Raw genomic sequence first — 26,943 nt, forward strand, 5'->3', positions numbered from 1 at the left:
TCCCAGGAACTTAAGTTCCCAGAAGAAGAATTGCAAGTAATCTGGTCTTTACTTGCAATTAACAGTTCACATGGAATAATGAAGTAAAGAGTTCTTCACAGAGTGTGTGTATGATAAAGTAAATGAGCTCTTTGTTGGCAAGAGAATGGAGATAACAGAGGAGGAATAGCCCTCTGAAATAGATATTTTGTAATTTTTTTTTTTTTTTTTTTTTTTTTTTTTTTTTTTTTGAGACAGGGGTCTCACTCAGTCACCCAGGCTGGAGTGGAGTGGTATGATCTCAGCTCACTGCAACTGCCGCCTCCCAGGTTCAAGTGATACTCCTGCCTCAGCTTCCTGAATAGCTGGGATTACAGGCGTGTGTCATCATGCCCAGCTAATTTTTTTTTTTTTTTTTGAGATGGAGTCTTGCTCTGTCGCCCAGCCTTCAGTGCAGTGGTGCAATCTCGGCTCACTGCAAGCTCCACCTCCCGGGTTCACATCATTCTCCTGCCTCAGCCTCCCAAGTAGCTGGGACTACAGGCGCCCGCCACCATGCCTGGCTAATTTTTTGTATTTTTAGTAGAGATGGGGGTTTCACCATGTTAGCCAGGATGGTCTCGATCTCCTGACCTCATGATCCACCCAACTTGGCCTCCTAAAGTGCTGGGATTACAGTTGTGAGCCACCGCACCTGGCCAATTTTTGTATTTTTAGTAGAGACTGGGTTTTGTCATACTGCCCAGGCTGGTCTCAAGCTCCTGACCTCAAGTGATCCACCTGCCTCGGCCTCCCAAAGTGCTGGCATTACAGGTGTGAGTCACCATGCCCGGCCAAATTTTGTAATTCTTTAAATCACATGTTGATAGACAAATCTGAGACAGTGTGTAATAATAAAAAGAATATAGAATCTGGAATAAGAAGGCCTCAGTCCTAAGTCCTGCTCTACTACTTAAAGGCTGTGTTATCTACCTCTAACAAGTAATAGACTTTCTGTACTTCATTTTTCTCATCTGGACAGTCTGTATGCTATAAAGCACTATATAAACATTAGTTGTTGTTATCTGCATTATAACAATGCTTTTAACTACAATTTTTCTGGGAAGGCAAAGGTACAAAATAAACCTAATAAACCTACAGATTTCACAACAATTACCATCTGGCTTTCCAGGCTTGTCCCCTGCAAAGAGGACAAGGTTGTAGACAATTCACTAACTTTTTTTTGGGATGGCGTCTCATTCTGTCGCCCAGGCTGGAGTGCAGAGGCGGGAGCTCAGCTCACTGTAACCTCTGCCTCCCAGGTTCAAGTGATTCTCCTGCCTCAGCCTCCCGAGTAGCTGGGATTACAGGCGCCTGCTACCATGCCTGGCTAATTTTTGTATTTAGCCAGGGGTAAATACAATACATGTTTGGGCTGAAGATAAAGGTTTGGGAACACGTGGCCCACCCGAAGTACGTAAAGCCAGAGTGGGGCCGGAGACTGATTAGATGGTCTGGGTCAGAAGAGAAGAAGGCACGGGAAAACCACATCTACAAGGCAGCAGGGGAAAGCCCACAGCAGCACAGAGGAAAAAAGAATGCTCAGAGAAGGTGGAACTGGAGAGTGTTTTTAGTTTCAAGAAGAAATTATCAACGCTGTCAAATGTCTCAGAGAACAGAATACAAGGAAGAATGCAAAATGCCCAATGGACTAAGGTTTAGGAAAGTGTCCATATGTGTTCTCTGCCTAAGCAGTTTAGGAAGAAAGAAGCTGATAATCATAGGTTGGAAAGTGAGAGTAAGAATTCACACAATTCCAAGGATAAATTATTATTTCAAGAAACTTGACTATAAAGTGAAAGGAAAAGAGAAGGCAATTGCTAAAGAAGATCCAGTGTCACCAGGATAAATGTAGACATATTCACAAACTGCTGAGAAGTCCCCAAAAGATTAAGAGACTGTAGAGGAAGTGAAGCTGGCAATAAATGGGAGTAGGAGTAAAGGCTGGAGTAGAAAAAGAAGTGATCCGGCTGGGCGCGGTGGCTCATGCCTGTAATCCCAGCACTTTGGGAGGCCGAGGTGGGCAGATCACCTGAGGTCAGGAGTTCGAGACCAGCCTGGCCAGCATGGTGAAACCCCATCTCCACTAAAAATACAAAATTACCCGGGTGTGGTGGCACGCACCTGTAATCCAAGCTACTCAGGAAGCTGAGACAGGAGAATCACTTGAACCCGGGAGGTGAAGTTGCAGTGAGCCACTGCACTTCAGCCTGGGCATTTTGAGCAAAATGCCGTCTCAAAAATAAATAAATAAATAGGAAAAAGAAGTCATCATGTGATCAGGATTAGGGGGTAGGTCTATTCCCAGGCAGGATAAAAGTCACTTCATTCACCAGACAGTGGGACAGAGGTGAAGGCAGGTGTAACCAAATATACGTTTATAGTATTAGCAATAGAAAAGTGGAAGTACGAAATAAACAGGAAAGGGGCTAGGCACAGTGGCTCACATCTATAATCCCAGCATGTTGGGAGGCCAAGGCAGGAGGATCGCTTGAGGCCAGGAATTCATGATCAACCTGGGCAAGACACTGAGACTCCATCTCTATAAAAAACAATAATAATAGGCCGGCCGTGGTGGCTCACACCTGTAATCCCAGCACTTTGGGAGGCCAAGGCGGGCGGATCATGAAGTCAGGAGATAGAGACCATCCTGGCTAACACAGTGAAACCCCGTCTCTACTAAAAAAATACAAAAAATTAGCCGGGTGTGGTGGCGGGCACCTGTAGTCCTAACTACTCAGGAGGCTGAGGCAGGAGAATGGCGTGAACCCAGGAAGCAGAGCTTGCAGTGAGCCGAGATCATGTCACTGCACTGCAGCCTGGGTGACAGAGCAAGATTCTGTCTCAAAAAAATAAAAAATAATAATAAAAATTAGCTGGGCATGGTGGCACGCACCTGTAGTCCCAGCTATGTGAGAGGACAGAGGATCACTTGAGTCCAGGAGGATGTAGTGAGCTATGATTGTGCCATAGCACACTCCAGTCTAGGCACCACAGTCTAGGCAAGTTTCTGTCTCAAAAATTAAAAAAATTAAAAAGGAAAGGGGAGATAGATTTAGCCACAAGAAAAAAGTAAACTTTTGTTCCACACAAGGAATCTACAGGTTGTAAATTTTTCCTACAAGGACTTTGCACAAAATGGGCAGACCCACCTGGTAAGGCACAATCAGTAGGAAAAACTAGAAAGTTGTATATTGTTTAAATCCATGTACTTTTTTTTTCTTTCTTTTTTTTCTTGAGACAGAGTTTCACTCTGTCACCCAGGCTGGAGTGCAATGGCACGATCTTGGCTCACTGCAACCGCCACCTCCCATGTTGAAGTGATTCTCCTGCCTCAGCCTCCCGAGTAGCTGGGACAACAGGGAGCTACCACACCCAGCTAATTTTTGTATTTTTAGTAGAGATGGGGTTTCGCCATGTTGGCCAGCCTTATCTCGCACTCCTGACTTCAGGTGATCCACCTGCCTTGGCCTCCCAAAGTGCTGAGATTACAAGCGTGAGCCACCATGCCCGGCAAAAATCCATGTACTTTAACAAGCGCTTAGGAAGCACCAGCTATATTGTGGATACTGGAAACACCAAAAGTGATTTCGACTAGGTCCTTGTCCCGAGGGGATCTGGGGCCTTGAAAGGCATATAACTCAACCTGAACATCTTGATACAAGACAGAAGAAAACTCTTCTTTAGCTGGAGTCAAGAGAACCCATCTTCCTCCATACTATTTTTATTCTCTTAACTTTGGTTCTAACCTTAAGTGCCTCTTCTGAACATCTCTGAAAGAAGAGCTATCAGCCTATTCAAGTATTTGGCTAATTTTAAAAAGGAGGCTGGCTGGTGTGGTGGCTCAGGCCTGTAATCTCAGCACTTTGTGAGGCCAAGGTGGGCGAATCACATGGTCAGGAGAGCAAGACCAATCCCGGCTAACATGGTGAAACCTCGTCTCTACTAAAAATACAAAAATTAGAGGCTGGGCGTGGTGGCTCAAGCCTGTAATCCCAGCACTTTGGGAGGCCGAGACGGGCAGATCACGAGGTCAGGAGATCGAGACCATCCTGGCTAACACAGTGAAACCCTGTCTCTACTAAAAAATACAAAAAAAAAACTAGCCGGGTGAGGTGGCGGGCGCCTATAGTCCCAGCTACTCAGGAGGCTGAGGCAGGAGAATGGTGTAAACCCGGGAGGCGGAGCTTGCAGTGAGCTGAGACCCAGCCACTGCACTCCAGCCTGGGCGACAGAGCGAGACTCCGTCTCAAAAAAAAAAAAAATTAACTGGGCGTGGTGGCGGGCGCCTGTAGTCCCGCTACTTAGGAGGCTGAGGCAGGAGAATCACTTGAACCCGACAGGCGGAGGTTGCAGTGAGCCAAGATTGCACCACTGCACTCCAGCCTGGGCAACAGAGCGAGACTCCATCTCAAAAAAAAAAAAAAAAAAAAAGTTGCCATTCTGTTATCCCATAGTCTCCAAGTTTAGATGGAGAATGAAGTCTTATGCTAGGAATATACATATGTGGGGAAGGGGGTTATTACAGGAAAGAGCAGGTAGTGGCAAAATTCTCCAATGCTAACATACCTTAGACCTGCTCAGTCTAACAGAACAGGTTTGCCAAAGTCAGCCGACTAGGCTTTTACTCTCTCTCTCTCTCTCTCTCTCTCTCTCTCTCTCTCTCTATATATATATATATATATATATATATAATTACTTTTTTCTTTTTTATTATTATTTTTTTTTGAGATGGAGTTTCACTCTTATCACCCAGGCTAGTGTTGGGACTACAGGTGTGCATCACTACACCTGGCTAATTTTGTATTTTTAGTAGAGATGCGGTTTCACCATGTTGGCCAGGCTGGTCTCGAACTCCTGACCTCAGGTGAGATATGCCTGCCTCAGCCTCCCGAAGTGCTGGAATTATAGGCATAAGCCACCACGCCTGGCCACTCTGACAGGTATTGAAACAAACAAACAAAAAAAAACATGTCCTAATGTGGTCAGTTAGAAGTACTCTCCTGCCAAACTGGAAAGCCCTAACCCTAAATAACAACTACGTTCAGGGTTATATCAGAGGGTGGAAGGAAAGAGTTTGTAACAACGCTATACAAGCTAAAATACTTTTCTCTTGGGAATACATTTTTCATTCCTCATCCCTAAATAGATAGATATACATACATGGCATTTGATATTGCTATTAAAGGACTGAAAGTGGAACTAATTGTGAGGTGTAGAAAGAATTCTCCCTAAGGTGAAAACTGAAAAAAATTCTCTCTTATCTACAAACCTCCTTCTGATGTTGAAAGAAAATGATCAGATCTTCACTCAGGGCTTGAACATTCCTTCCCAAACTCCCCTCACCCTCTTCTTAAAAGACAGACTTGGCAATTTAATCCTCAAAAACAGTGTCTAACTGCTGTCCTACAGAGCTTGCTTGAAGCCTACTAGGGTCTCCTCTTCCACTTTCCCTAAAGGGGAGAAAAATGGGAGATGTAGGGCCAGTAGTGAGTAAGAACATTTACTATTCCCTGTGGAAGAACCCTGTGATATGAGGCAAGAATGGCTAGCTAGCATGTAGGATTTTGTCAGCTTGATAGGTATGCTAGTATTTCTTGGGAGACTTAGCCCTGCTGAACAGGAAAATAACAGTGTTAATAACAGAATAAAACAAATTACCTATTCCAGGTAGGCTTGGTACAGTCATAGTTAGAGGCAAGAGAGTAGATAATGTGATTTCAACCTACAAAGTCCTAGATTCCTAAGTAATTTTAAAACACTTCTCCGCTTGTTCACCTGCCCAAGGCAAATAATTTAAAGTAGATCAGTGGTTGTCATGAGTCTTCCCAAGAAGGGGAGAGAGGAGTAAAAGGGCCATGCTGGTTTGCAATGTAACTCCAAAACCAGCAAAAAACTAAGGCAGTAAAAAAATCCCCAAGGTTCTCATCCAATCTATTCTGATTTTAATTAACTGCTCTGTGCACCAAGGTAGTTCTGCAACAACAGGCTTTACACAAAAGCACAGACAGCTACATCTTGGAATCAACACACTTATGGTGCACCCATTGTATAACAGTTTACAAAAATCCTTTTAAAATACCTAAATAAAATGCCCCCAAACCTTAAAGAAATGCCTTTCTGACATGGCAAATCAGAAAAGGGCTGGAAAGCAAGCCTTACAGAATCATGTCCGGTTTGTTGAGGGTGGTACATCTACTGTCACTAACATATTTCTGGAATGGTTAAAAGCATCTATCTATGTTGTTAGTGCATAAAGAAAAGTATCCCACGTTACAAATCATTAGTACAGAATGGACTTAGCTTCATCTTGTATATTATCATTAAAAAGCAATTAAAGTACAATTGCAATGGTTTTGAAAGGAAATTCTGTGAAAAGCCTATCATTAGGGCTTAGGCTAAGTCTCTAAAATAACTGATAAGTAATTACATATTTTGAGAAGTAAAGAAGAAAGTAGCTACTCTCTGCTGGAAGAATGTTTATTTGCCAGGCACCGAGACAGGTACTTTTACCTAGTGTTATCGCATGTGATCCTCATAGTTCTGGCAAGGTAGATTAGTTCTTCCCATTTTCAGGTGAGAAAAAAGGGTTCGGAGAAGTAAAGTAACTTGTTAAAGGTCACAGCTAGAGGATAGCAAAGCCAAGATTTGAACCTTGGTCACTTAGACCTTGAAGCCCACCCTCTTGAAATGTAGTCCCGATTTAATTTAAAAAATCAATCTGTCTACCCTGTGGCCCATCCCCTCTGGCTTTTGCTTTCCATCTCTACAGGAACTTTCCTATCATCATACAGGTATGCTCCAGAATCTCCCAGATGTTAAAAACTCTTGTCATAATGGAAGTACAAATTACGACCACCAAGTGTTACCACCACTGGAATAGCTAAAATGGAAAAGAGATACTAGCAAATGTTGTAAAGAGCAACTGGAGCAGCCGGGCGCGGTGGCTCACACCTGTAATCCCAGGCAGGCAGATCACCTAAGGTCGGGAGTTCGAGACCAGCCTGGACAACATGGTGAAACCCCGTCTCTACTAAAAATACAAAAACTTAGCCAGGCGTGGTGGCACACGCCTGTAATCCCAGCTATTCAGGAAGCTGAGGCAGGACAATCACTTGAACTTGGGAGGCAGAGGTTGCAGTGAGCCCAGATCGTACCATCGCACTCCTGCCTAGATGACAGAGCGAAACTCTGTCTCAAAAAAAAAAAAAAGGAAAAAGAGCAACTGGAACTCTAATATTGGTGGTGGAAGTGTAAATCACTGCAACCAATTTGGAAATTGTGTGTGTGTGTGTGTGTATGTGTGTACATGCACACACACATCTCTTTCCACGGCTTTGCAATTCTACATCTAGGCATATACCCAAGAGAAATTTATATTCACCGAAACAGTTTACAGGAATATCCATGGAAGCCCTACTGTAATAGCCTCAAGCTGAAAACAACTGAAGTGTCCATCAACAGTAGAATTATGATATGTTTACAGAGCAATGAGAAAAAACAAACAACTGATACATGCAATAGTACAGACGAATCTTAAGTTGAACAAAAGAAGCAGGCACAAATGAATACATGGGAAATGATTTGTTTTACATAAAATTCAAAAACAGGCAAACTATGGTGTTCAAAATCAGGATAGTGGTCATCCTGTGAGGCAGGATTATAGATGGAAGGCAGCCCAAGGGGCTTCTGATAACATTCTGTTTCCTAATCTGAATGCTGATTATGTAGATATGTTGGCTTTGTAAAAATTCATCGAACTGTATACTTATAATTTGTATGCTTCTCTAGTTACACTTGAATTAAAAGTTTTTATGTTTTTGTTTTTTTTTTTGTTTTTTTGAGACAGGGTCTCTCACTCTGTTGCTCAGGCTGGACTACAGTGATGCGACCATGGCTCACTGTAGCCTGGACCTCCCAGGCTTACCTGATCCTCCTGCCACAGCATGCCGAGTCACTGGGACTACAGGCGTTCGCACCACCACACCTAATTTTTTGTATTTTTTTGTCGAGACAGGGTTTCATCAAGCTGCCCAGGCTGATCTCGAACTCCTGGGCTCAAGCAATTCACCCACCTCAGCCTCCCAAAGTGCTAGGATTACAGGCGTCGGCCCCTGCACCTGGTCTATATGACAGATTTTTTCTTTTTTTTTTTTCTTTTTTTGAGACGCAGTCTCGCTCCATCACCAGGCTGGAGTGCAGTGGCGTGATCTTGGCTCACTGCAAACTCCGCCTGCTGGGTTCAAGCAGTTCTCGTGCCTTAGCCTCCTGAGTAGCTGGGATTACAGGCACGCACCACCACGCCCAGCTAATTTTTGTATTTTTAGTAGAGATGGGGTTTCACCATGTTGGGCAGGATGGTCTCGATCTCCTGACCTCGTGATCCACCCACTTCGGCCTCCCAAAGTGCTGGAATTACAGGCGCGAGCCACCGCGCCCAGCCAATGACAGATTTTTTTAAAGCACCTAGTCAAATATTTGTAATTTGTAAAAAAAAAACCCAAAAAATTTAAAAAAAACCATTTTGACCACGCATTCTCTCCCTCCCCAGTAAAGCTCTTTTTCTGTGATCTCCTCTAAAATCAAATTCCTCCAAATATTTGACTCCACTTTTTTTTTTTTTTTTTTTTTGAGACGGAGTTTCACTCTTGTTGCCCAGGCTGGAGTGCAATGGCACGATCTCGGCTCACCAAAACTTCTGCCTCCCGGGTTCAAGCAATTCTCCTGCCTCAGCCTCCCGAGTCGCTGGGATTACAGGCATACACCACCATGCCCGGCTAATTTTGCATTTTTAGTAGAGAGGGGGTTTCTCCATGTTGGTCAGACTGGTCTCAAACTCTCGACCTCAGGTGATCCGCCCACCTCGGCCTCCCAAAGTGCTGGGATTATAGGTGTGAGCCACCACGCCCGGCCGACTCCACTTTCTTAACCTCTAATTCACTCTTAAACTTTCTCCAATCTATCTTGAGCCAACCACTATTCCTAATCTCTTCAAGATCACCAAGGAATTCCAAGTGGCCAGATCTAATTGACACTTCTCTATCCTCATCTTAATCTTTCAGCAATGCTGGACACAAGCGACTCTCCCCCTTTAAACATCTCTTAGCTTCCAGCACTCTGCACCCGTGGCTTTCCTCCTACCTCAAAGCCTTTTTGCTGCTTCTTAACCCTCCCTTTGTTCTTAAATGTTGTGAGTGTCCAGGCTGTCTTGGGCCTCCCTCTCCACCCATACCTCAGGTTGCTTTAAATACCTTTCTTGGCGGGGCGCAGTGGCTCAGGCCTGTAATCCCAGCACTTTGGGAGGCCAAGGCGGGTGGATCACTTGAGGTCAGGAATTCAAGACCAGCCTAGCCAACATGGTGAAACCCCATCTCTACTAAAAATACAAAAAATTTGCCAGGCATGGTGACAGGCACCTGTAGTCCCAGCTACTTGGGAGGCTGAGATAGGAGAATCACTTGAACCTGGAATGCAGAGGTTGCAGTGAGCTGAGATCATGCCACTGCACTCCAGCCTGGGTGACAGAGCAAGACTCTCTCTCAAAAACAAAAGCAAAAAAAAAAAAATTAAAAACACTTTTCTTAAATCAAAGATTCACAAATTCCTACCTTCATCTTCCCTGCCCCTGCTGATGGGCTAAATCATCGTCTTTCATATATTAATCACATTTCCCTCCTTAGGCCTTTTAGATTTGTTGTTTGTTCCTTCTGCCTGGACTGGTCTCCCTAGAACTTCCTATGTTTAGCTCCTTCTTGTCATCCAAACGTCAGCTTTAATGTAATTTTCTTTTTTCTTTTTTCTTTTTTTTTTTGGTGAGAGATAGGGTCTCTTTCCACACTGGAGTGCAGTGGTTTGATCACAGCTCACTGTAAGCTCGAACTCCTGGACTCTTAAGGATCCTCCTGCCTCAGCCTCCCAAAGCTCTGGGATTACAGGCGTAAGCTACCAGACCCAGCCTTTTAATGTCATTTTCTAATTTCACCATAACATTTGGTATTAGCTGACATTATTTGCTTACTTATTAACTGCTTTACCTAACTGGAATAGAAATCCCATGACGGCAGGGACTTTGTGCTCCACTGAATTTCCAGAGTCTAGAATGGCTTCTTGGGTAAAAGAACAGCCTCTTAACAGGTTTCCTAGCTTTAATTCTTGCCTCTATCCAACTATTTCTCCACAAGGCATCACCCACTCCCCTCCTCCCCTCAAAACACACACTTAAAGCTCTTTAACGTTGCTTGTCCCTAGAAGTGATCTTCCTTGGATGGATTATCCAAGGCATCTACCCACTGAAAGAAACCATGTTAACTCTTTGTACATAAAAATGTTTAAAAACTCTTCAAAAAAAAAAAGTTCTTTCATGGACTCTTATTGCATTTTAGAATAAAAATAATCACTTCTTACATGGTTAAAGACCCTGACCACTTCTCCAATTCATACCGTGCTACTTTTCTCACTTGCTAACTTCAAGCCATAGTGGGCTGGTGTGTGAAGAACCGAAAGGTCACTACCTGATACCTGAGATGAGACCTGAAGGCTGAGAAAGGATTCTCTTTTACTGCACCCAGCTAAAAAGTATAATTCTAAAATGATGGCTGGGGATGGTGGCTCACTCCTACAATCCCAGCACTCTGGGAAGCCAAGGCAGGCGGATCACGTGAGGTCAGGAGTTCAAGACCAGCCTAGACAACATGGTGAAACCCCGTCTCTACTAAAAACACAAAAATTAGTGGTGTGGTGGCCAGCACCTGTGGTCCCAGCTACTCGGGAGGCTGAGGGAGAAGTATCGCTTGAACCCGCGAGGCAGAGGTTGCAGTGAGCCAAGATCGCGCCACTGCACTCCAGCCTGGGCAAAAGAGCGATACTCCCTCTCAAAAAAATAAATAAAATAAAATGCCAATGACCTACATGTTTCATAGGCCCTGCTGGCTGGAAAGCCCAAGGTCTCTCTCCTCTCTCTGGTCACCCAAAGCTTGGGTTTCTTACCATCCAAGGCCCTTGGTGGGACAGGCCCTGACACAGCTGATGTATACCAACAACATAATTTTAAAAATCACAATGTCCTGAGAACTCACCTGAAATTTAAAATCATCTCTTAGCTTGGAAGGCTGCTTACTTTTAAAATAAATTAGTCTGGCAAGCAACTTGAAATCCTTTGAAACTGTTTACTGGAATTTTGCAGTAAACCTGCCTGAGGTATCCAGCTTGACTTGTAAAGATTTAAAATGCTGGTGACAACACAATGAGCATAAAATAGGGCAACTGTTGCATTTGTAAGTAAGCAGCCTGCTGAGTAAACCATACTACTAACTGGTCTCATGTGCTGGGGGTAGGACAATGAAGCATGTTCTCTGTGATAGTGAGATTATTTCTGAGATATTTATTTTAAAATAAATAATTCAGTGGACAGGTGCAGTGGCTCACACCTGTAATCCCAGCACTTTGGGAGGCCAAGGTGGGCGGATCACCTGAGACCAGGAGTTCGAGACCAGTCTGACCAACATGGTGAAACCCCATCTCTATTAAAAATACAAAAAATTAGCTGGGTGTAGTGGTGTGCACCCATAGTCCCAGCTACTCAGGAGGCTAAGGCAGGATAACTGCTTGAACCCAGGAGGCAGAGGTTGCAGTGAGCCAAGATCACATCACTGTACTCCAGCCTGGTGACACGACGAGACTCCATCTCAAAAGAAAAAAAAAGAAAAGAAAAAAGAATTCAGAATACCTAAGTCACAGAGAAGACATGTATATGGTAGAACTTTAGAACCCAAGGTCTGAATTAGGAAAAACAGCCCTGCTGAAATGGTACATGGGCTGGACATAAACAAGGAATATTTCACAGGCCAGAACTCAGGGGAGGAAAACACTTCCAGAGCTTTAAATACTAACAGACATTTTCTATCCTCCAAGGCAGTCCTTTGGATATGGGTAATGGATACATGCATATTTCCTAGGTAAGAATTTTATTTTAGGGCTAAAGTTTAAGAAGACAGAACAGTTGGAGAGAAAGGTGGGGGGGAAAAGGCTGTTCCCAAATATGTTTTACTCTGGCTTTAAAATCAGTCAGACCAACCTTAAATCCTGGCTCTAACATTGAATAAATGAATGAGCTTGAGTAAGTTGCCACTATGAGCTTCAGAGTAACAGGAACAAATTTCCTACACCTCACAGGCTGGACATAGAGGTGATGCTCAGTATAAAGGGGGATCATAACTTCACTGGACTTTTCAATCTTACATCAAGAGCAGAGGGCAGTAATAGACATTCAGTAAATAGCCATCATTATAATAAGGCACGGGTTCATGAGGATTAAATGTTTGCCTTTGCCTCTCTCCAAACCAGCTTCCAGAGCCTCCATTCACACTGAGATGTCAGTAACATCAAAGACAACAAGCACTGGAGTCTCCTCTTTCCTTCAGTCCCCAAGTCATACTTTAATAAAGGATTGAAGCTTTAGACATGACATAATCTTCTGTGCTATTATTTCAGATGGCAGACAAGGGGAAAATTGGGGGAGTTATTCAGAACTTGGGGTTCCTGAAGTCCTTTCTCAGAAGATAACAAAGTATAAACATTACAAGACACCTAAAATGTGCCAAGTTAGTTGTTATGTTTGCATCTGTTGTCTTATTTAACACAATAATCCTACAAAACTCAGAATTAAAATGGTCTGATTTTTGCAGGATTCAAAAGTACCTTAAGCACCTTGTACAAAGTATAATACATAGAAAAGCCATTCCTGGGACTATAGAACTTTAATTTATACATCCCATAAATCATCTGCATTTCTGGTTTCTACAAGTTCAGGGTACCAGTGATATAGACCCCCAACTTTCTAAAGATAAAGCCTTTGATATTTAAGGTATATTTCAGTTTCTCTTCTTACTCACCTTTGCTCCAGTTGAGGAGGGGTTTCTGACTTGTCTCAACTGCAACTAATGCTCTATTTCAGTCATTCATTTATTGAGACAAGTCTCTGTCACCCAGCCTGGAGTGCAGTGGCACCATCATAGCAAACCAGCATTGAGCGATCGTCCCACCTCAGCATCCTGAGTAGCTAGGACTATAAGTGCCCACCACCTTGCCCAGCTAATTTTTTTTTTTTTTTTTTTTTGGTAGAGACAGGATCTCACTATGTTACCCAGACTGGTCTTTGAACTCCTAGCCTCAAGCAATCCTCCTACCTGGGCCTCCCAAAGTGCTGGGATTACAGGCAATGAGCCAGTGCACCTGGCCTACCTTCCTTTTAATAAGTGTTGTCAGCCGGGTGTGGTGGCTCATGCCTTTAATCCCAGTGAAACCTCGTCACCACTAAAAAGACAAAAATTAGCCAGGCATGGTGATGGGTGCGGGGCTGAGGCAGGAGAATTGCTTGAACCTGGGAGGCGGAGGTTGCAGTGACCCGAGATCGCACCACTGCACTCCAGCCTGAGAGACAGAGTGAGACTCCATCTCAAAAAAAAATAAAATAAGTATTGTCACTGGGTAACTAGTAAATAATAATGAAAGCAAATCCTTAGTGCTCAGGGCCTTACTCCTTACTCTACCCTATTCTTTCAGTTCTTCCAATGCCAAGGTTATTTTGGCTTTAGGAATCTCTCTCCCTCAAGCTATTCAGCTATTCAGCTATTCTCTCAGCGTGGAGCACTCTTGCCACCTCACCTCCCTTACCTATCATTTATTTACATCATTTATTTCCTCAGGGAAACCTTTCCTGATCCTGTCTGTGCTCTCATATCTTTTTTTTTTTTTTTTTTTTTTGAGACAGGTCTCACTCTGTCACCCAGGCTGGTGACATAGTGGTGCGATCACAGCTCACTGCAGCCTCAATCTCCCAGGCTCAAGTGATCCTCCCACCTCAGCCTCCCAAAGGATTGGAATTATAGGTGTGAGCCACCATGCCTTGCTTCATAGAATCTTATACACTTCCTTATAACCAGAATTGATTTATCAGACTATTTAGCATGAATCTCCAGTACCTCTGGGGAACGTAAGAGGAACAACAGGCAAGGTCCTTGAATCTCATGATGATTACATTCTGGGGGAAAGAGCATTCTAGCAGCACTGTATCTAATCAACTGGCTAACAATTTGTATAATTCTTTTTTTTTTTCTTTTTTTGAGACAGAGTCTCGCTCTGTCGCCCAGGTTGAAGTACAGTAGCACGATCTCAGCTCACTGCAACCTCCACCTCCCAAGTTCAAGCAATTCTCATGCTTCAGCCTCCTGAGTAGCTGGGATTATAGGCACGTGCCACCATGCCTGGCTAATTTTTTGTATTTTTAGTAGAGATGGGGTTTTACTATGTTGGCCAAGCTGGTCTTGAACTCCTGACCTCAAGTGATCTGCCCGCCTCAGCCTCCCAAAGTCCTAGGATTACAGGCATAAGCCACCATGCCCAGCCTGTATAATTCTTTTTAAACTATTTTTCTTCTATATTTAGGGTGTGGAAAGTGAAACAGGAAACAAGAGTGAGTCTATTTCACAGCTTTATTCTCAGCCTTAATGCCAGGTAATCAACACATACTTGTTGAATTATTAACTAATAATAACAGCAATAGAGTGCTTTTTTAAAAAAATAGGACAGAAATTCATGCTTAAAATCGCACAATTGGCAAGGCATGGTGGCTCACGCCTGTAATCGCTGAGCCTGTAAACGCCTGTAATGCACTTTGGGAGGCTGAGGCCAGCGGATCACCTGAGGTCAGGAGTTTGAGACCAGCCTGGCCAACATGGCGAAACCCCATCTCTACTACAAATACAAAAAATTAGCTGGATGTGGTGGTGCACGCCTGTAGTCCCAGCTACTCGGGAGGCTGAAGCAGGAGTATCGCTTGAACCCGCGAGGTCGAGGTTGCGGTGAGCCAATATTGTACCACGGCACTCCACCCTGGGTGACAGAGTGAGACTCTGTCTCAAAAAAAAAAAAAAAAAAAAAGCCAGAAACTGCACAATTATGATTCCAGGATGATCAGTAAATTAAGGATTTTAAACACATATAACCACAGCAATACCTTGAAGGGAAGACCGAAGAGAATTATTTGTCTGCTGAGATTACTTGAAAAACAAAAGAAAATAAAAATGGTTTAAATTGTTATTATAGAAGGACAAAACCAGAAAAGGAGAGCCTGGAAGAGGAATAAGACTGTCACTTCCATCTCTTACTAAAAAGACACAGAAGGCTTCAATGCCTTGACTGTTGTTTTGGATTGGAATGGTGCTGCAATGCGAACTGTAAATACAAATAAACATGAAAACAACAAATGCAGACGTAAAATAAAGACACGCTAGAAATCAAAGAAACCGACCTCTACCAGACACACCCAGGTCTGGGTGTACCTTTGCCTGCTGTTCCTGACTTACATAGCCCAAGCAAGGTAGAAGGAGAAACATAACAAAATGATAACAGGAAACGAGAGAGCAGAGGGTCTTGGAACATAAACTGTTAAAATAATAATATGAATAAGGGGGAAAGGAGAGAGATTTCACTTCCTAATAGCAATAAGTGAGCTCTTTTTCTTAAGCGGTAACTGTTAACAACTGAAAAACATACATAATAATCACAAGTTATAAATGTTCTCAGAAACTCCCTGGTTTCAACTATTCTATGACAAATATCTGCAGAGGGACCTCAGCATCTGCTATGAAGTTCAGGGAAAAGTAATTCTAACCAACGGAGCTGTGCCAAAATATCACCCCCGGGGTCTGACCAATTAAATGGCTGCTTCTTAGTGTGGAGTTTAGGAGAGATGACAGATTGAACACTGCAGCAGAGAAACCTACACTTTCATTTCAACCCAGGCATTCTGCCCCAAAGGGCGAGTCAATCAGGAAACAAAGCAGTTCAGAGTAAAGTCTTCTAACAACGCCGAAAACAGAATAAATGGACCTGCAGTTTAATTACAGCAGGATCCTTCTTCCATCGAAACTGATGACAAAGCTCATCAAGAATAAAGAGACTCTGATCCCCCTACTACTCTGGTGCAGGAAACAGGATTTACCAGATAAGCTCTTCTGTACCTTCTACTGAAGAAGCTGCTTTCACAAGATATTATCACAATGACTGACTAATGGGTAACCAGGATTTTATTTATTTATTTTTTTTTTTTTTTTTGAGACGGAGTCTCATGCTGTTGCCCAGGCTGGAGTGCAGTGGCACGATCTCGGCTCACTGCAAGCTCCGCCTCCCGGGTTCCCGCCATTCTCCTGCCTCAGCCTCCTGAGTAGCTGGGACTACAGGCGCCCGCCACCGCGCCCGGCTAATTTTTTTGTATTTTTAGTAGAGACGGGGTTTCACTGTGGTCTCGATCTCCTGACCTTGTGATCCGCCCGCCTCGGCCTCCCAAAGTGCTGGGATTACATAGGTGAAGGGGTTTCTGGCACTCCAATGCACTGAGAAAATACAGCACTTCAGGACAGGAATTCTGTCTAGGCTCAAAATTATGCAATTTATCTTTCCAAAGTGGACTGCAGAAAAATAGCTGCAGCCAAATGTACCATGGTATAGAATGAATTCTGGTGTTAACTCCTTTAATTTCCTCAAAACAATAAAACCTGCTACATTGAAAAGATCATTGAAAGGATTAAAATAATGCACGTCAAAGCATTTACCCCAGAGCCCAGCAAACAATGGGTGTTCAACAGAAATTGGCTGTAAATAATTTAAACAAAGTATTTTTTAAGGTTATTTTTGTTGTTGTTGTTGTTGTTGTTGTTTTAACACAGAAAGGCCCAGTAAGGTTCCCAACTTTTTTATTTATTTTTGAGACAGGGTCTCCCTCTGTCACCCAGACTGGAGTGCAGTGACATGGTCTCACTCACTGCAACTTCTGCCTCCTGGGCTCAAGTGCTCTCCAACCTCAGCCTGCTGGGTAGCTGGGATTACAGGCACAAACCACCATGCCCAGCTTTTTTTTTTTTTTTTTTAAAGACAGTCTCACTCTGTCACCCAGGCTGGAAAGCAGTGGCGTGATCTTGGCTCACTGCAGCCTCTGCCTCCCAGGCTCAAGCGATTCTCATGCCTCAGCCTTCCAAGTAGCTGGGATTACAGGCGCTCACCATCACGCCTGGCTAATTTTTGTGGTTTTAGTAGAGACGGGGTTTCACCACATTGCCCAGGCTGGTCTCAAACTCCCGACCTCAAGCAATCCACTACCTTGGCCTTCCACAGTGCTGGGATTATAGGGGTGAACCACTGCGCCCAGTCCATTAAGTTTCTTTAAAAAGACAATGTTTATCAGCTCTATTCCTCTATCTGCTTTTTAAAAATTTAGGGGCCAGGCACTGTGGCTCATACCTGTAATCCCAGCACTTTGGGAGGCTGAGGCAGGTGGATCACAAGGTCAGGAGATTGAGACCATCCTGGCTAACATGGTGAAACCCCATCTCTACTAAAGATACAAAAAATTAGCCAGGCGTGGCAGCATGCACCTGTAGTCCCAGCTATTCGGGAGGCTGAAGCAGGAGAATGGCATGAACCCAGGAGACAGAGCTTGCAGTGAGCCGAGATGGCGCCACTGCACTCCAGCCTGGGTGACAGAGCGAGAATCCGTCTCAAAAATTAATTAATTAATTAAGCAGGTATGCCAATACCTCTAATCAGGCTCAATTTAGTTTTTAAACCACTCCTCTAAGAATTAAATGACTATACTTCTTCCACCAGTTCTTAATTATATAATCCCCTGAAAAACTTCTCAGAGGTGGTCAGAGTGGTTTATCCTCTTTGCAGCCCCAGGCTGTTAAATCTCTTCCCAATTCCACCCCATTGCTAATGAGTTTGTTACTACCCACAACTCTGCAGTCCAGCCAGTTTAGAATTTCTCCCTTAGCTCCTCAACCCTTCTCTGCCAAATTCAAAGAATGAACATACACCTCTGGTCTCCACGTGGTGCACTGTAATTGCTTGCACTGCACTGAAGTCAGATAGGATTTGGTGATAAATCCGGGATGAATTAAGACTAAGCACCCCCTTCTTCCCACAGACCTTTAGCTTGGTTTGATGTTTGATCTCAATCTGAAAATTATGCTGACTTTCTGAAATGTTTTCTGCTCCTGCCAGGAGGATGTGATCTACCCGGTATCTATGCCAAGCAGCATAAATGAATAGACATTTCTAGTTTTCCTGGTGTCATAAAAACCTTTGTATCGTCTCCAAATTCTCTCCTTGCCAGGAACACCTGTGCTCAACCTGATCTTCAGGTTTTACTATTGGCCTATATCCCACAACAAAGTGCAAAATGCCTCATCTTCGCCACTCTTTGATAGAGTCAAGAAAAAAGACACCTGAGCTGATAGCAGAAAGGAATGTTGTTCTCACTGCTTTCACACACAGTCACTACAACATCCACATTGAGATATGCTGCTACTTTACCCTTTTGCTCCTGGAATTACAAAGTGGAAAGACAGACGATTTTCTTTGCAATATGGCAAGAGTACAGAATGCACACACACACACACACACACACACACCCCACATTATCAAAACCTTCATCTGTCCCATTATAGTATCAGACCAGCAGAATGGACCTGGTTCAAGTGGTTGTGATGATCCACAAAGATCCCCAGATGACTTGAGCAGATGGTTATCCTATAACCAATCCAGTCCTCTAATGAACGTAATAAAGCACATTTCACAGTAGGAAGCAATGGGAAATGGGAGGTGGGTTCAGAAAATAGGGGCTGCTGAGATTGTTTACCAGCTGAGTGACCCCAAGCAAATTACTTACTTAATCTCTTCTCCAGAGACTTGTCAAGGGGTGAAGCAATTCAGCAGCTAGCATTAGATGCAGCCTCCATTACTCAAGGAAAGTTTGAATTCAAAGACTTAAAAAAAGTTCACAAACACCCGGTAGTCATTTGTAAACCACGCTCAGAAAACACTCAAAAGTTAGGCTAAAAATTCTGGAAACCAACAAAAGCAAACTGTTATTTAAAAGAATGGGCCAGGTGTGGTGGCTCACGCCTATAATCCCAGCACTTTCGGAGGCCGAGGTGGACTGATCACTTGAGGTCAGGAGTTCAAGACCAGCCTGGCCAACATGGCGAAACGCTGTCTCTACTAAAAATACAAAAATTAGCCAGGGCTGGTAGTGGGCACCTATAATCTCAGCTACTCAGGAGGCTGAGGCAGGAGAATCGCTTGAGCCATGGAGGCGGAGGTTGCATAGAGCTGAGATCGCACCATTGCACTCCAGCCTAGGTGACAGAGTGAGATTCCATCTCCAAAAAAAAAACAACAACAACAACAACAAAAAAACAATGGGCCTGTTGTAGTGGCTCACACTCGTAATCCCAGCTACTAGGTGGCTGAGGTGGGAGGATCACTTGAGCCCGGGAGACCAAGGCTGCAGTGAACTGTGATCGCACCACTGCACTCCAGCCACTGTACTCTAGCCTGGGTGACAGAGGGAGCCTCAGTCTCAAAAAATAAAAATTAAAAAATAGAAGGCGGTAGCCAGATGTGGTAGCTCACACCTGTAATCCCAGCACTGTGGGAGGCCAAGGAAGGAGAATCACCTGAGGCCAGGACTTTGAGACCAGCTCGCAGCCTGGGCAACACAGCAAGACCTCACTCTGGTGCCAAGGCTGGATGTGATGTACTCTTGGTCACTGCTGCCTTGACCTGGGCTCAGGTGATCCACCCACTTCAACCTCCTGAATAGCTGGGACTATATGCACATGCCACCATACTCAGCTATTTTTATTTTTGTAGAGACAGGTGTCTCACTATATTGCCCAGACTGGTCTCAAACTCCAGGGCTTAAGCAATCCTCCCGCCTCAGCTTCCCAAACTGTTGGGATTACAGGCATGAGCCACTCCCCAGGCTCTACCAAAAAAAAAATATATATATATATATGTGTGTGTGTGTGTGTGTGTGTGTGTGTGTGTGTGTGTGTGTGTATAAATAAAAGGATGGAGGCCAGGCACAATGGCTCATGTCTGTAATCCCAGCACTTTGGGAGGCCAAGGCAGGTAGATCACCTGAGGTCCGGAGGTCGAGACCAGCCTGATCAACATGGAGAAACCCCATCTGTACTAAAAATACAAAATTAGCCAGGTGTGGTGGCACATACCTATAATCCCAGCTACTCTGGAGGCTGAGGCAGGAGAATCGTTTCAATCTGGGAGGCGGAAGTTGTGGTGAGCTGAGATCACGCCATTGCACTCCAGCCTGGGCAACAAGAGTGAAACTCTGTCTCAAAACAATAAAAAATAAATAAAAAATAAAAGGATGGTGAATTATAGGCTAAAATTTCCCACTGTTATTTTAAAAAATAGCCAAACACAGACTGAATCCCATATCTACCAAAAGTAACATCAGCAGTCAATTCAGTGGCTTCATTTTATAAATCATATGGATGCAGTATGTTATAAACTAGGAAAAACAACCATGCCCAGGAAGAAAGAATGGTCCCTAGAAGAAAGACATGCATATGGATAAAGGCAAGGGCTGTAAAGACTAGTTATGTTAGCTTCTTTTCAAACCCAAAATGGAGACTTCTTCAGCCAAGCTCAAATATTAGAAGTCTTAACTTTTTAACAGCACCAAGTTTCAAAACACAGGCATACAAGTTACAGTAGACAAACACATCCTGTTTGCACTTGACTTCCCGTTTTGGGCTATCTGATCTCTTTCCATTGCTGTACCCTAGACCTTCAACAAATAGGTAACCTTTCATATCTGCCACCAACTGGTTCACTAGACAGTATTTCAGTGACAATAAAGTACATTATTGTATGAGTCAGGTAAAAGATCCACCTAACAAGCACCAAAAACCAATCATGAGTGTCTAAGACACTTTCTGGATTTCCCATGCTTTGTACTGACATCTGACTTAAGCAATAAAAACTTAACACAAATAGTGCTGAGATAAAGAAATTAACCCTGAAACAAAACTTGGAATATGAGGGCTGGAAAAAAGAGCAAGAAAAATTGAAAATGTCTTAATAATTTAATGTTAGCCCCCTTTTCAAATGCAGAATGAACGGATTCCAAGAAGGGAGTGACTGAGACAGCTAAACCGCCCTTTGGTGAAAACTGCCTCAAATCCAACCGGCTACCAACTGGACAGTCTACTTTTCAGCATTGCAAAAGCCTTCAATTTTAGACACCTAAAGCCTCCATTTCAAGTGCAACTTTCCACTACTTTCAAAGATTTGGTGGTTTCCTAGGCCACATTCAGTTCTAGAAGTAAACACTGGGCAACAAATACCCCAGTTTAATGAACAAGTCATTTAGCCTCTTTGGGTCTGTTTTCTCATCTGGAAAACAGGAAGGTTGAACTACACTCATCTCTAATGTTTTCTCCAGCTATAGAAAAAAATTGAGGATTCAATATTAACGGTTAGCAGAAGTTTCTATGGCTTCCTGCATTATTTCTTAGGTCAAATAAGATGCCTCTAACATCCCACATCCCACACTGTGAATAAAATGCCCTGATCTACCTCCCCAGTACCCAAAGATTTTTTTTCCCTTTCCCTTTCACTTGAAACATGCATCGGAAAATTCCCCTCTTGAAAGCAATACACTGACAAATTTTAAGTCCTGTTCTTTATACAAGGTCTTTTATTAAGATCTTAATGTAATCACCAGTCAATTCTTATGCTGCTCATCCGATTCATGAAGGAACTTGAGCCACAAAAGGATGGAGAAAATCCGACCAGCAGCATATGGCACACCCACACAGTAACTGCTAATGGGGAAAGAATGAGGCAAAATCTGGGTAAAAAAAAAAGGAGTGGTAAAGAGAAGTTCAGTGAGTCAGTGCAAGGGAAAACACAGGTTAATAGAAAAGAAAGAAAAGGAAATGTGAAAGGAAGAAGAAAAGCAAAAAGGGAGGGAATCTATAAACCATGATCAGAAACTTAAAAATCTGAAATTCTGTTCAGTTTTTCATTCATTCACCCAATAGATATCGAATGCCCACTATGTGAAGGAACTGAACTAGACACTAGGGGAAAGACAAAGGTCAACCAGACAGATCTGCTCAGTGAGGCCATGGTCTAGTAGGAGATAGGTACGTACACAAACAACTATAATAGATGGCAGAAAGTGTAATGTGCCACAAATGAGACATAAAAGAGAATTCTCTGCTATGAGACTCAGGAAGAAGTGATTACTCCCAGTGAGGGATCAGACTAGGGAGCCTTCATGAGAAGAATGCCATTCCAAGCCAAAAGCACAACAGAAACAAGGATACTCAAGTAGGAAATCAAGGACATACAGGAGCAGTGAGTAACTGGCAATAGCTAGTGATCCAGAGAGCCATGTCTAAATTGGATAGCTGGACTGGAGCCAGACTGAGTATTCAGAAACTAGCTTTAGTATCTGAATTTAAGTCTAGTGGAAGAGGAAGGGGACAGGGAGGAGTTGATAGACTAGGAGCCAGAGGAAACTCAAAAACTTAACCCATAAAATTAAGATAATAAAATCAACACAAAATCAGTGAGAACAGATATGTAAAGTTCCTCCAAAGAGAGAATATCTTCCAAACCAAAAGGAAGAAGAGAACAAAAAGGCTTGGATGACTATATGAATACACAGGTATTTAAACAAAGAATGTGACCACATCTAAGATAGATTAGCAAAGAAATCTGGAAAAATCTAGAAAAAACAAGGAGGGGCATTTTGACTCCAGAACTGCCCAAGGCCGAGAAATACTAGAGGGAGGTGACACAACATCTCCGCAGTGGAACAAGGTGGTTATTTCATGAAGCTTAGATGGGAACAGCATATAAAGTAGCACATAGGGGTATGGGCTCTTAGAGGCAGAGGGACTTGGTTCAAATCTCAGTTCAGCATCTTATCAGCTTAAAGAGAGTCTTGGTTTCCTCATTTGTAAATTGAAGATAATTGTGGCTACTTTGCAGGAGGATCACTGGGAGAATAAAATGCCCTACTGTATGCAAAGTACTTAATATAATACCAGGTATTATGGGAAACAATCAATAATCTTTTTTGTAACTGTATTCTGCCCTAAAAGCCATTCTATCTTATAAATCCATGCTCACCAAGCAAGCTTGATATTATTAAATTTGATTGCCAGATCTCTTGACACTGAAAAGCAATTATCCTAACAAATTCCAGAATCCTCTTAACAGAAAAGGAATCCTTCATTCTAAAATAATAAATTGGCATTCCATTCTGAGCTCAATCACTCAAGTCTGAATACAATCCTGTCTTCAAGACTAATTATTTCCAGGTTCTCAACAAAATACATTTTCTGACCCAAGACTAGACTGACGACACAGTGACCAAAATCCTGAGGGGTCATCCTGAGAAGCTAGATTGGCATCACCCTGGCCAGCCCTACCTAACTTGTATAATACTTTCCCATACTTCTCCTCCACCTTCCTCTCATACCCTTCAATCACGCACTATAGTGAAGCACTTTACCTTCCTCTCTAACCGTATAGAGGTCCAATATCCCATCTTATCCATTTTTGCATTTTCCTCCATATCCCAATATAACTTGCATCAAAAGAACCACAATAAATATTTACTGTAAAACACAATTTTGCTTAACAACATAAGCCATTGCATTCCACCATTCCCACAAGCTGAGGCCTCTTTCTGATTTATTTTTCCCACATCAGATGGGTAATGCACTGACTTTGTAGTAACAAAGCTTGAGGGAGGCATATCTCATACATGTGCATGAAAATCCAGTCATTACACTTATGAACAACAAAATAATCCCCTTTCTAATTTACCGAACTCTTATTCTATCCTTTTCTTCCCCCCTTCCTTCCCCTCCCCCACCTCTCCATTCCTAAACTGCCAGATTATTATAGAAAAATAAGAAGACTTTATTTAACTGGGTTGCTAACAAATTCATACAGCTGGAGCTAAGCCATCACTGGGCTCTAAAAACCTTTCATTTATCTCTAGCTGATGTCCTGATAGGACTTTCCAAAAAAACAGTGTCATGCAAGGTTTAGGAGCATGGGGCCTGGGTCAGACAGAACTCATAGTCTTCTTTCTGTGTGACCTGTCAAGGTGATTAATTCCCTAAGCATCATTTTTCTCATCTGTAAAATGAAGTACCTAAATGAGGTCATTCACACAAATCCTTAACACTAGAACAGTGACCGGCTTAGAGTAGGTGCTTAGTAAATACCGATACAACAGCTTTTAAAATCTTGCCTTTACACACATGCTCCTCTATGGAAGTTTGTACAAGGCAAACTCTTTGTGATCTTCCTTTTTCTTCAATTCCCAACTTCCCTAAGAAAGTAGCTGGTACTCTGCCTTCACTTCTCCATCACATACTCATTCATAAACTCAATTTCATTCTGCAGAAAGCCCTTTCTCCATGGTCACCAATGATCTACTAATGGATAAATGTGTGGCTCTTTCCTACATCCTCAACCTTCATGATCTCCCTGCAGCCCCATACACCCACAACCTACCCATATTCTTCCTTATGAAGCTGTCCTCAGAGGGTTACCAAGAATTATGGACAGAAATATAACTTTAATTAAGCATTAGGTCAGGTGCAGTGGCTCACCTGTAATCCCAGCACTTTGGGAGGCTGAGGTGGGTGGATCACCTGAGGTCAGGAGTTCAAGACCAGCCTGGCCAAAACGATAAAAACCCATCTCTACTAAAAATACAAAATTAGCTGAGTGTGGTGGCACACACCTGTAGTCCCAGCTACTCAGGAGGCTGAGGCAGGAGAATCACTTGAACCCGGGAGGCGGAAGTTGCAGTGAGCCAAGATCATGCCATTGCCCTCCAGCCTGGGCCACAGAGCAAAACTCCATCTCAAAGCAAAACAAAACAAATCAAAAAACACATTAATCAGGCTGGATTTTGACGCATTTCCTTGTAATGGTAAGTCACACAGCACTAGATACTGACCATTTGCATCCCTACTGTTTCTAAAGATAGGATCTCTGACTTTAGAAGCATAAGGCTTTTTTTTAAGAATTGCTTGACATATTTTTCAGATCCCGAATTCTGGTAAAACAGCTTATGTCAACCAGTTTGAAGACCCTCAGAGAGAAACGAAATCAGCATAATACAGTTTTTTCATCTCCTGGTCCCATTACGTCACCTTTCTCTCTCTGGTCAACCAACAATCACCACACTCCAGCCCACTCCAAAATCCTTAAAAACCCTAGCTTCAAACTCCTCAGGGGGATGTATTTGCAGTTCTCTCTCATCTCCTCATTCTGCAGCCCTACAATTAAACCCCACCCCCATGTCTTGGGTATTGACTTACCACACATCAGGCAGCACACTTACTCCCAATACACTTGAATTCTCCTTATAGGCTCCTTTTCCCACATTGGCTCCCACTGCAGGCGCAGTAGCTTGACTCACCTTTGACATCAATGACCACTCTTGCTCCCTTATTTTCCTTCCCTGGTTCCTCCTTGTGCCCCCTACATAGGCCCCAGGGCTCTGTACTCCTTACTCTTCCCTCTTCCTTTCCTTCTCTAGTGAATTTTACTTCCACTTTTTTTTCTTTTTTTTTGAGACGAAGTTTTGCCTGTTGCCCAGGCTGGAGTGCAGTGGCACGATCTCGGCTCACCACAACCTTCGCCTCCCAGGTTCAAGTGATTCTCCTGCCTCAGCCTCCCCAGTAGCTGGGATTACAGGCATGTACCACCACACCCAGCTAATTTTGTATTTTTAGTAGAGACAGGGTTTCTCCGTGTTGGTCAGGCTGGTCTCGAACTCCCAACCTCAGGTGATCTGTCCGCTTCAGCCTCCTAAAATGCTGGGGTTACAGGCGTAAGCCACCACGCCCAGGCTGGTTCTACTTTTTAAATGCATCCTGCAAGTATCCCGTTCTATGTCCACTGCCATAACCTGCCCTATCTGCCATGATCCTTCTCAAGAAGGGAGACAAACACTTCCTTACTGGTCCCTTTTTTGTGACTCTCTATTCTCTACAGAGTAGCCAGGGTATCCTTTTATTTAGAAAAAGAATCTCTGCTTGTCACTTTCTGTTTTAAGCCTTCAATGGTGTCCCACCACCTTTTTTTTTTTTTGAGACAGAGTTTTCGCTCTTGTTACCCAGGCTGGAGTACAATGGTGCAATCTCGGCTCACTGCAACATCCACCTCCCGAATTCCAGCAATTCTCCTGCCTCAGCCTCCTGAGTAGCTGGGATTACAGGCATGAGCCACCATGCCTGGCTAAAATTTTTTGTATTTTTAGTAGAGACGGGATTTTATCACGTTGGCCAGGCTGTTCTCGAACTCCTGACCTCAGGTGATCCACCTACCTCAGCCACCCAAAGTGCTAGGATTACAGGTGTGAGCCACCATGCCCAGCACCACCACACTTTTGAGTGAAGGCTAAACTCACTATCTAGCCCACAAAGTCCCCATGTGATGTGGGCTCTGCCTGCCTCTCCCACTTTACCTCATGCAGCTCTCCCTCTTCACTCACCTCGCTCTGTCCTCAGTCACCTTCTTTCAATTCCTCAAAAATTATAAATTATTTATTGCCCCAGGGCCTACAAACTTGGGGTTCCTTTTCTGGCCGAAACATTCTCCTTAGCTCTTTTCACAAGACTGGCTCCTTCTCAGACTGCAGTTCACCTTCCCTATAACATAGCTGTCTGGCACACAGTAGGAGCTTACCAGGTATTTGTGAAAGGAACAGATTTCATATTCTTCAGTCAGGTAACTCCCAAAAGTGAATATCTGGAATCAGTCTCACCCTTCAGATTTCTAGATGCCTGCTAAACCTCCATATCTCAAATTTAGTATAGAAATGTCTCATTTCTAAATGCCTGCTAAACCTCCATACCTCAAATTTAGCATACTAGATACAAAAAACCAAGCTTTCATCTTTTCCCAAACCAGTTTCTCCAGTTTTCTGAAATTACATGAGCAATATGACCCACAGTTTCCACTTCAGAACAATAAATTTCCCTTTCATTTGCTTCACTTGTCCAAAATTACAAT

At 43.3% G+C, this 26,943-nt stretch overlaps 1 protein-coding gene and 1 non-coding gene across 22 annotated transcripts in view; both read right to left on the reverse strand.

Annotated features, from left to right (window-relative positions):
- Nucleotides 1–26,943, reverse strand: part of RFFL (ring finger and FYVE like domain containing E3 ubiquitin protein ligase) — an 80,898-nt gene that overhangs the window by 19,931 nt on the left and 34,024 nt on the right. For 4 of the 21 annotated variants that reach the window (XM_077970790.1, XM_077970782.1, XM_077970789.1 and 1 more), the window contains exon 2: nt 20,091–20,209. The exons of the other annotated variants lie outside the window; for them this stretch is intronic. The gene's annotated coding sequence lies outside the window, so the exon portion shown is untranslated. The remainder of the gene's footprint in view (nt 1–20,090; nt 20,210–26,943) is intronic. 21 annotated transcript variants of the gene reach the window in all.
- LOC114673332 (small nucleolar RNA U13) lies at nt 23,608–23,714 on the reverse strand. The gene has a single exon (XR_003724048.1). It is a non-coding gene; the product is annotated as a small nucleolar RNA U13 (small nucleolar RNA).

This window comes from Macaca mulatta, chromosome 16 (genome assembly GCF_049350105.2).
Source record: "Macaca mulatta isolate MMU2019108-1 chromosome 16, T2T-MMU8v2.0, whole genome shotgun sequence".
In the NCBI taxonomy this organism is placed as follows: domain Eukaryota; kingdom Metazoa; phylum Chordata; class Mammalia; order Primates; family Cercopithecidae; genus Macaca; species Macaca mulatta.